General features: G+C 31.2%; 1 long non-coding RNA gene across 1 annotated transcript; it reads right to left on the bottom strand.

Moving 5' to 3' along the window:
• Nucleotides 1–5,013: 5,013 nt before the first annotated feature.
• Nucleotides 5,014–9,279, bottom strand: LOC132744108 (uncharacterized). Its single transcript, XR_009627653.1, has 3 exons — nt 9,225–9,279; nt 5,360–5,519; nt 5,014–5,174 (listed from the first exon to the last, which is right to left on the bottom strand). It is a non-coding gene; the product is annotated as an uncharacterized LOC132744108 (long non-coding RNA).
• Nucleotides 9,280–9,729: the final 450 nt, after the last annotated feature.

Raw genomic sequence — 9,729 nt, 5'->3', positions numbered from 1 at the left:
AACACATCATTGAATAAGCTTTTATTCTTGAACCCAAACTACACTCCACAGCAAAATGTTAAAATGAACATAATATTCAAACATACTTGATTCATTTTACATTAAATAGAAAACATTTGCATTTTCATGAATTATAACACATCGATGATAAGTAACATTTCACGGCATTCTAGATCACAAATAATGTCAATTTTCATGATTAAATTTAATCTTTTGATTTGTTTGCTTGTGTTTTTTAATTGTTTTGTATGTATTTTTTATTTACTTTCTAAATTATCTCCTGACATAATTCAATAATTGACAACAGACGAATAAGAAATAAGAAAACCGAAATCCTTGTCTGTGAATAATTACTTGTTAAAAACAAGGTCAAACAATGACCTATGATCACGTCAACTTTGGATCGCTACTTTACTCTGTACTCCATCAAACTATGCCTGATTACAGACTAACATTGATTTATTCTAAGTTGATAGATTTCTTGGCTTATTCCACAGGACAGAACAATCTATGTTACCCAAGTTATTTATCAGTATTGACCTACATTTATTCGCTGCTCTTATCATAATAACTGACTTGAATCATAAGTGCCTAAAACAAGATGACCATAACATTGATTGATATCACGTGCAGATAGATAGTTATTATTAGGTCAAGTGTATTTAAAGGAATATATTTAAAAGCATCTGCTTCTATTACAGCAAAACATTGTACGTATATAACGGTTTGTTGGATTATTTTACCGTGAAAAAGAAGATTGAAACGTAGTATCCTTCCATACTATGATCTTCGCAATTTGAAAAGGATTACGTTTTATTATAAGCAGCAGTTTTCGTTTTCTGATTGATAAATTATAAAAAAAACTTGTAAAAACCTTGACACATATGCATCATATAATGCTATAGCATAGGTATCATTAATAGCCTTTTTAAACACATAATGAATTTTCTTGACATCTTGTTAGAGTAACCGTTAATCTCCCAAACCGCTTGACTGTTATTTTAGAAACTTAATGCATTTGATGGTTATGCTACTCTTGTGGCCCATGATCTGCTTTTATAGGATGAGGCTTCTGAATTGTTGCTCCCTTTAACTCTGTGTGATCGAATGGGGCGACTAAATGAATTCGAATTATTGTAGTCTCTCCAGCAGGTGAAGCAGTTTGACCCCAGGTGTTGCTTATAGTTTGTAACACCCGATGTTATATGGAGGCTATTCGTTGCCAAAAATCCAGCCTTTGAAACTTGACAATTCATACTTCGGTTCTACTAAACAATTTAGTAAAAATCTAAAAAAATTGTCGATCCGAGAGTTCATACTGCACTGGTATTAAGCATTTTGATTATCTCGATTTGATAAAATGGAAGCTAAAAACATGCAATTTAGATCAATTGCAAACTGTATTTATAAATGTATAACTTCAAAATTGCGACATGTAGAAATGTAAACGAAAGAACGTACACAATACGTTTAATGATGTGCATCATGACGTTGAGAATGTAACTGCATCAACTTCACACACTCAGGTTGACAACACCACACTTTTCTTTTACATCTAACGCGATTAACATTTGTAAACGATTTTGCAACTTCCATATATGGAATTATCACGAAAATAGACGAAAATTAATAGGCGGAGCCAATTTCACGAAAGCAGAATATAAAGAGAGACAACTCTTGCTGGTACAAAAATATTTCAAATTATATAGGAACTGTTATAAATAACATATAAATCATCTGCATTACAGTTGACTTTGAACATCCTCTGATTTTGTTAAAACGTATTCTAGTACAGGATATTCAAGTAATGCAAAATTGGTTAAGATATAATGTAGCAATGTTACAACGTTTATACTGATAATGAGCATAATAAATAGCAAAAACTAAAGTTGGTGAATTAACATAAGGATATGCTTCCCATATATAATGACACACACCACTATATGTAATTAACGATAGGGTTTGTGTGTCCGGTCGTACTCTTACGCATGTCTTTTACACTAGAATGCGATACATGGAAGTCACTTTTGGCAACACGAATAAAGAGAACTGAACAATACGAAAAGGTACATACAACTTTGGTTTTAATTTTATTATTGTTAAAGTTTTTTCTTGTCAAGTCATACGCTAGAATTAGGGTTACTAATGTCATAGTGAATGCTAGTTCTAGGAAAGACAACAGCCAGAATTTGGTCTGTATCAGTATTTAGTCGTATCAAAATCTCTATCAGATGTTGACTTTAAAATTTGAAAGTGGTAAGGTAGCAGCTTAACTGTAAATGTTACTCATTCCTATGCAAATTGAAATCCCCTCAGTAAAATTTAATTGTCGTTGAATACAGTCTTATCAATAGTTTTTACTTCCTTGAAACATGTTTAACCTCAGGCAGTAAGTAACCTGGTGAGTTTTTTTATATTATTTTTTTAGTTTCTTTTTCTAGGAAATATGGTATCTACAACGTTTTAAAACTTATATGCCTATAATCCTTTAAAGTCCACTGATGTTGATTGTATGAAGGCATAGAATGGCAATCATGCAAGTGAATTATGTTTACACCTAAAAGGTGTGGTAAACGGAAACTATGCCGGTGCGTGTTCTTGTTTCCTTCTGTTTTATCGGCGTATACACGAACAATAAGTATTCCGCATGTTAAGATGAACACTTGCTATTGCTACTATCAGCAAAACAGTTTATGTTTTGTCGTTTAACAAAATGTATTTTGTTGAAATGCATATTCACAATGTTAAATCGGCAAACTCAATCCAATAATGCAACATTCGAGTTTACATATAAAGAAATACAATTGTAATTTGTCCGTAAACAAAGTGTTCAATTCAATTTAGATCAACAAAGCTGGATTTTTGGCAACGAATTTTAAGGGTTAAACCGGAAGATAATTATTATAATTGTTTTGCAAATATATATAATTGTAATAAAAATCGGAAAAGGTTCTGCCTCATTCTTTGTTCCCGTATTGTTTAAAACAATGTGGATATATTTACATATATAACACAAAACAAAACAAACAACGATAGCAATTAATACGAATCTGATATCAAGGGCATACTTCAATGTTTTACAGATAGTGTAATCCGCTTGTGCCTTCTGAGGTGATTACATTGGTTTTAATTAATGAAGTTTCTGCATCTCTTAGCTCCAGCTGGTGTGGTTGTTAAGACCCCTGTTGTTGCTTTGAAATTTGAAAGTTTCCCTGTTCGGCGCCATATGATATATACTGTGTTTGTGTGCCGTAAAACCAACCAAACAAACCAACAAGTAATGTTAAATAATGGAACACAATTATCAGTTGATATCCCTATCGCCCAATTATTCACATTTGTTCAGAAATACATCCACATTTAAATTTGTTTGTCAATACATATATGTAAAAGAGTCGCTAACCAAGGCTGATACATGTTTTGCAGCATTGTAAGAGCCACTAAAATAGTTGTGTTGTCACCTTTGTTTAATGACCTCTTTATTTCACATTTCTTTTACATTTGAAAGAAGCTTGATGGAACTCGTATGCTTTTTTTACCATGAAATTGAGACTAGATTAAGTACGATATACGACATTTTCATATTTTTGTATTATGTTTTTATAATGAACTAATCGGAACCATCATTGCAGTAAGCTATATATTAACGTACCGCCCTGGTTCACGCATATTAAAAACATTAAAACTGTCAAGAAAAAATGATCCTTCTGAATTATCAATGAAAAGCACATTTCCTTGCATATCTAAAAATATATAACAGAATTCTAGGGAGTTCTTATCACGTATCGAAATAAATAGAGAACTCGCCTTATACAGTATTTTCTATGATTACTTTCAAATTTATAGTTAAAACTTCGAAATTTATATTGATTGTAGCTTGCATTGTCCTCTACCGTCATAAACATGCTCATTGAACCAGAGACTGCAACAGTCTTTTTCTATTAACGTATTTTTGGCACTCTTTAACATTTTAATTTTTTTTACCAAACAATACTTTTCGAAAAATGATAAACACTGTCAAGAAGCTTATAATTAGCATATAAATGTTTATTTGTGTTGAATTGTAATTTTCTAACCCTTTGGAATTGCATGAGGGTGTACAACTTATCAGCCGTTTTCCAAAGGTGTTTGTTACCGTTAGCAAAGTTTGGGTTAAAAATAAAATGCCAGTAATGCATGTACTAAGAATTGGTACTTCTTTTTGCGGCTTGCTTTCAGAGCTGCTTGTTATTGTTCGAGGCATTTGGTTTTCTACAGATGAATCAAATCTTTTATTTTCTATGAAAGATTTGCTTATCCCATCTCTTCTTGCGAGATTCAAATCGTCATCATCGAATAAAACTTGGACCATTTCTTTTGTATAATCGTATTTTGTGGATGTAATAGTAGTCCATATTGTAGAAATGTCCGTCTGAAAAGTAAAAATAATAAAGAAAAGAAAATATAGCAATTTTTATGGTTACTTAAATGTTCACCATATTACCGTCATATTGCTGGAATAAGCTTGACCGATTTTCAAAGGTCGGATTTAAAGCTCCGCCTTTTTTCTTAATACAATATACCTTTCTCGCAGTAGGTGAAACTTTTCTGGTAAGACTTAATACTTTTAATTGTTTATAGCTTTTAAAGTGTATGTATCTATATTTTAAACCAAGCAATATGCGTGCGTGCGTGTGCTTTCATGTATGTTTATAGTAATCTAAAAACTATAATTGATTATGTACCTGTCTACTAAAGGTGATGCCATATCTCACATAGGTACAAAAATGTTGACAATTGTTGAAAAATGGATCGTAATCGGCATCACCGAACAAAGCCATCGCTCGCAGTTTCAATACCTTTTCTGAAGGCCTGAAAGAATATTTCTTTTGAACATATAATTAAATGATACTGAATATAAATTCACAAACATTCTAAGTGTGTACATAACTTTTCTTTGGCACGTGTGGATTAGAAGAAAGTCCATTTATTTCATAGAAATTAAGAAACATTAAAGATTTAAATTTACCTGCTGATGACCTCGTCCAACATGTTATTTCTATAAACTTTTGAGCCATTTGCTACATCTTCAATCCGATCTATTCGGTATTTTATATCATGTTTCCGTTTTGCATCTAAAGCTTGCCATGTACTTAACCAGTAAGCCGTTCCTTTATGAATAACCATTTTATTTCCTAAAATACATTAGTAACTAATTATTACAGTATTTTTTCCATTCTTTCCGATCTGTTAAACCGAAAACAATCTGGAATTATGGCTTTATAGTTATTTATTTTTTTCCTTTTTTATTCTATTCATATTTAACGTAATAGTATTAAACTTTAAAAAAGTTATCATTTATCAGTAAAACAAATAATACCTGCATATATTCCACAATGATAATATATAAAAGGTCCTAATGTCCTTTCAAATTCTAGAATATCTCCAAACTTTAGGTCTGATACAGATATTGTTTTAGGTTCTTGCAACCGAAGGGTTAAATCCTTAGCATCCATCCTTTTGTGTTAAATCTAATAAAGCTGCCAAAATACAAAAGTAAATGTTCAACGTCTTTTTATTTATTTGTACTGTAATCATTCAATGAGGAAACTATATACATTATAACATAAATTATATAGATATTCTATAAGCCATAGAGATACTTAATATACTAATTTTGCTTAAAGATTCATTTAAGTAATCAGAATCATGGCTAGTCAAAGCAATATTTCAACTTTTATGCATTAAAAGAATTACTGCCAAATTATTCAATGTGTGGATCGAGTGACATATTAAATACAAAGCGAAAGTATAAAATAGAGAGAAATAAGAATCACTAAAGAAAGGCCAACACGGCAAAAATGAAAATGTTGCAGGCTCGGTTTGATTGCCATGACGGTACTGTTTATTGCAAAATACCGTCCACGCCCCCTAGCACCGGCTTAAGCAGAATTCAACATTTAACATGAACTGGTAAAATTTAGAATTTTGAAACATCCGCACACGTTAGTGCCATTCCATGTAAAGCGACATATGGTCCCAAAGTAAAAAAAAATGCGTGTGCCCTAAACGAGAAAACAATGGGCGGAGCTAAATAAAATGGAATTTTGAAAGGGGATCTGAGGTTATGAAGCCTGCATATCACAGATTTGACGTCAAAAGACAAATTTAAAAAAGGCCACATATCCTAAGGGTGATTCAACAGTATTCAATTGAGGAATACTGGAACCACCCAACAAGAAAGATGCCGAATAGAAAGAACTGAAATACCACAAGCACAACAATAACGCCGTGCTGAACGATCTTTAAGGATCGAAAATATAACATCCCTGAAACGTGTTTATGGAATTGTTAAAGAAAAATGTATACTTTAAAAATTAAATGTATAGTTTTTTCTGTAACTATGTATTTTATAAACAGGAAGCATAAATTAAAATAAACTTAAAAGTATATTAAGTATTATTGTACATATAGAGTTGATATCATCCTGTTTGAATTTAGAAACATTTCACTCACTTTAAACATTCTTGATGGGCTAAATATATATAACTGAATCACAGCTTGATAAAACAAATAGTGAAAGTATATAAACATTGATATAAATACCGTCCGCTAAAGAATAAACTACGTGACACTCATCAGCAAATATAGGTTAGACTTTATTTTTTGTAAAAATAACCTTATTTCAACAAGTAAAAAACTATTGATGTTACGTTATAATATATAAATTTTCAATCAAGTATTGTAAGTAAGAAATAAATCATTAATCAAAGTTCAAATTTTACTGGGCTTCTTTGTTGTTGTTGTTGATGTTGCTGTTGTTTTTCCCTAACTATTGTTTAGTAAGCATGCATCCAAAGTTTGAAATGGCTAGTTTGGTATGGCACTTTTAATTAAAACATTAAAGATATTGAAATTATTCTAACACAAACTTTATATGTGACTGTGCTATTTTTAAATTTTTCATTCGTAATTTTGCCACCATAGCAAGACCCTGACAAAAACTTACCATTGTAAGTCTATTGCAAAAATATTTCACACAATTTTTCAAAAAGCATTCACACTGTAAATTTACTGTTACCATAGTGTTACTCATAATCAGCATCATCTTCATCATCATCGTCATCATTGCCGCAGTCGTTGCCATCATAAATATCATAACCACCATCATTTGCTGTTACCATTGACTCGTAAATCATGTTTTGTGATGTGAATCCTTTTTTGATAAATTTGTAGTTACTGTTGGAAAAGCCGGAGGAAATATTAATTTCATGTAATGTCCTTTTGTACATTCTACTTTTTAGACTTATATGCAAATAGAGTACACATGGACTTGCCTTGGAAATTGTCGGTCAGTGGATATATGCAAACAGCGATGGATTATGCACAATGATAAGAAATCAGCGCTGTGCAAAATATCAGACTTTGACATTACGTGTGACGAATAGAAAATTACAGCAATGAAACTGGTGTTGTTTCGATACTTAATTTAATGATGTAGTAATATTGGAAAATAGACACTGTATTTACGCATACATGAACATTTAATCATTTAAAACAATAAAAATAATACTGTTTATATTATATTGTATGCAAGAAATGAAAATCAAAATTAAAATACCCTCTGTACGTCCGTTCTTCTGTGCTTAAGAGGGCCTATTTACACGAATGGTTTTCATATCGCGCGTGGCTAATAAAATCGTGATTTTACTCATTTCGAATTGAGAATTATGACTCTTTCGTTCCGTTAATGTATTTCAAACACATACTCATCATATTGCATGGAAGAAAGTATATTCTATGATACATTAATGCAATTTAATATACCTTTGTCAGTCCATCAGCTGTAATGCCTATAAGTACATGTGTCTTGGAAAAAAGTATAACGTACACATACATTTGTTTTTGTTGTTGTTGTTTCTTTTTTTTCTTTTTTTCCGCTGTCATGTAAGTGCAGATATCAATAAATTCTTATTTGCGTATTTATACTTCAACGTAACCCGTACATATCTAAGTTCTAAGTGGCTATTTAGTGAACAAAATGGAAAAGGAAGTAGAGTTGTCTAAGAAAAAAAGAATTTACGTTTTTCTTTTGTTGCTTGAATATGTTTCGTTATTAAACAGTTTCAATAGATGTAACCGCGGACGGCCTTTTAATTTATGGTATTATTATATGAAATCATGACGTCAATTATCATACTATTTTATAAGACATAGTACTTTTTTAAGGTTCGACGTATACCAAAAAGCCGCTGTTTGTTATCTTTTTTCATTGTTGTGTCTTTGCCAGTTCATAGGGATATTTATAACTCATGATTATTCATAATATTTGCTGATATATCGGTCAAATGCTTTTTAACAAGGTTGGATTTTACATTAAATACTTTCTTAACAGTAGGATATGAATTTCTATTTTGTTATACAAATTCAAATTTGGCTCCCAGCTTTGCCGTTTTCAAAAAGCGCAGCGCATTTTAATACGGCAAATTTGGGAGCCAAGTTTGAATTTGTCAAATGATTTTGTAAAGAATGGAGTAAAACGGCGATAATTTTAATGTTTATTTCGCCTGTTGCGTTGTTAATATTGACGTTGAATTGACCATCATCGTGGAAAATAATATCTTCTCTATCGATGGACAAAAGGATTATGTGAAAATAAATGTATGATAGTATAGGGCATTTCGTGACTTGACTTTTTCTCAAGATAAAACTCATCTACAATTCATAAAGCGTATAAAATAAGGCCAGTTTATCATGTGTGATATCATACCAACAAATTATGCCTGACTACCGTCACTTTTTGATGTGGTTTCTTTCTTATTATAATTTATAAGACTGAACTAGACTATGGTTCCATATTAATCTATAGACTCCCCTTTTACGTATTTTCATACTGAAATGGGTAAAGCATAAACAATTGTTAGAGGTAAGATCATCCGCCTTAACTCACTTTAAATGTGTATAAAAGTTAAATATAAACTCTTTGTTTATCATACCTTTTTTTTTACAGAAAACAGAAATGAAACTAAAAGAAAATGGCATTGATTTGTTACCATATTTCGAGTGCAATATGACATGAAGATGTTTACATAGTCTCGGCTGTTAACACATGGTCAAAAAGATTTATATCCCCAAAATTTTTCAAAAACATTTCTGTATTATAGCTTAAAACATTTCTAAGATATAGATATCATTATGAAAAGATTAACATTCAATAAAAGATAAACGTTTATATTTGTACTTACAATCATTTGTGTACGTAGCTAAGGACAGCACAAAGGATATTTGACAACTCCAGCTGCAAAGGAAGATACGTTTATGAGTCACTTCTTGCATACCATATCGACTTATTATCAATTGTTAATTAATACAGTTTATTCATACCAGAAGCCTAGATTGTGGTTATCTTCTGCTCTGTATACGTTCGTTGAGACTGGAGTCATATATGAGCGTACAACAAATGTGAAACCAAAGAACTAAATAGCATAAATCGTATCAAACATTTCTTGTGAAAATGTCAATACATTATTGAATATTGAAACACATATCTAAATACACTTGGGTAGCGCTAGAAATGGTCGCTTACGTCGTCGGTTCTTACACCTTACTTTTTCATTACAAGTACGGCAGTAGATCAAATGTTCATAAATACTTGTAGAGGTATTTCAATTTTCGGTTTTCACCCTCTTGACAAATACCGATAACCTTTATATCTTGTTAGACAAATATCAGTTTTAGATATATCAATCA

Source organism: Ruditapes philippinarum, unplaced genomic scaffold (assembly GCF_026571515.1).
Source record: "Ruditapes philippinarum isolate M1 unplaced genomic scaffold, ASM2657151v2 ctg7642_1_1_1_1, whole genome shotgun sequence".
In the NCBI taxonomy this organism is placed as follows: domain Eukaryota; kingdom Metazoa; phylum Mollusca; class Bivalvia; order Venerida; family Veneridae; genus Ruditapes; species Ruditapes philippinarum.
This window is presented reverse-complemented; position numbering and strand designations above follow the sequence as displayed.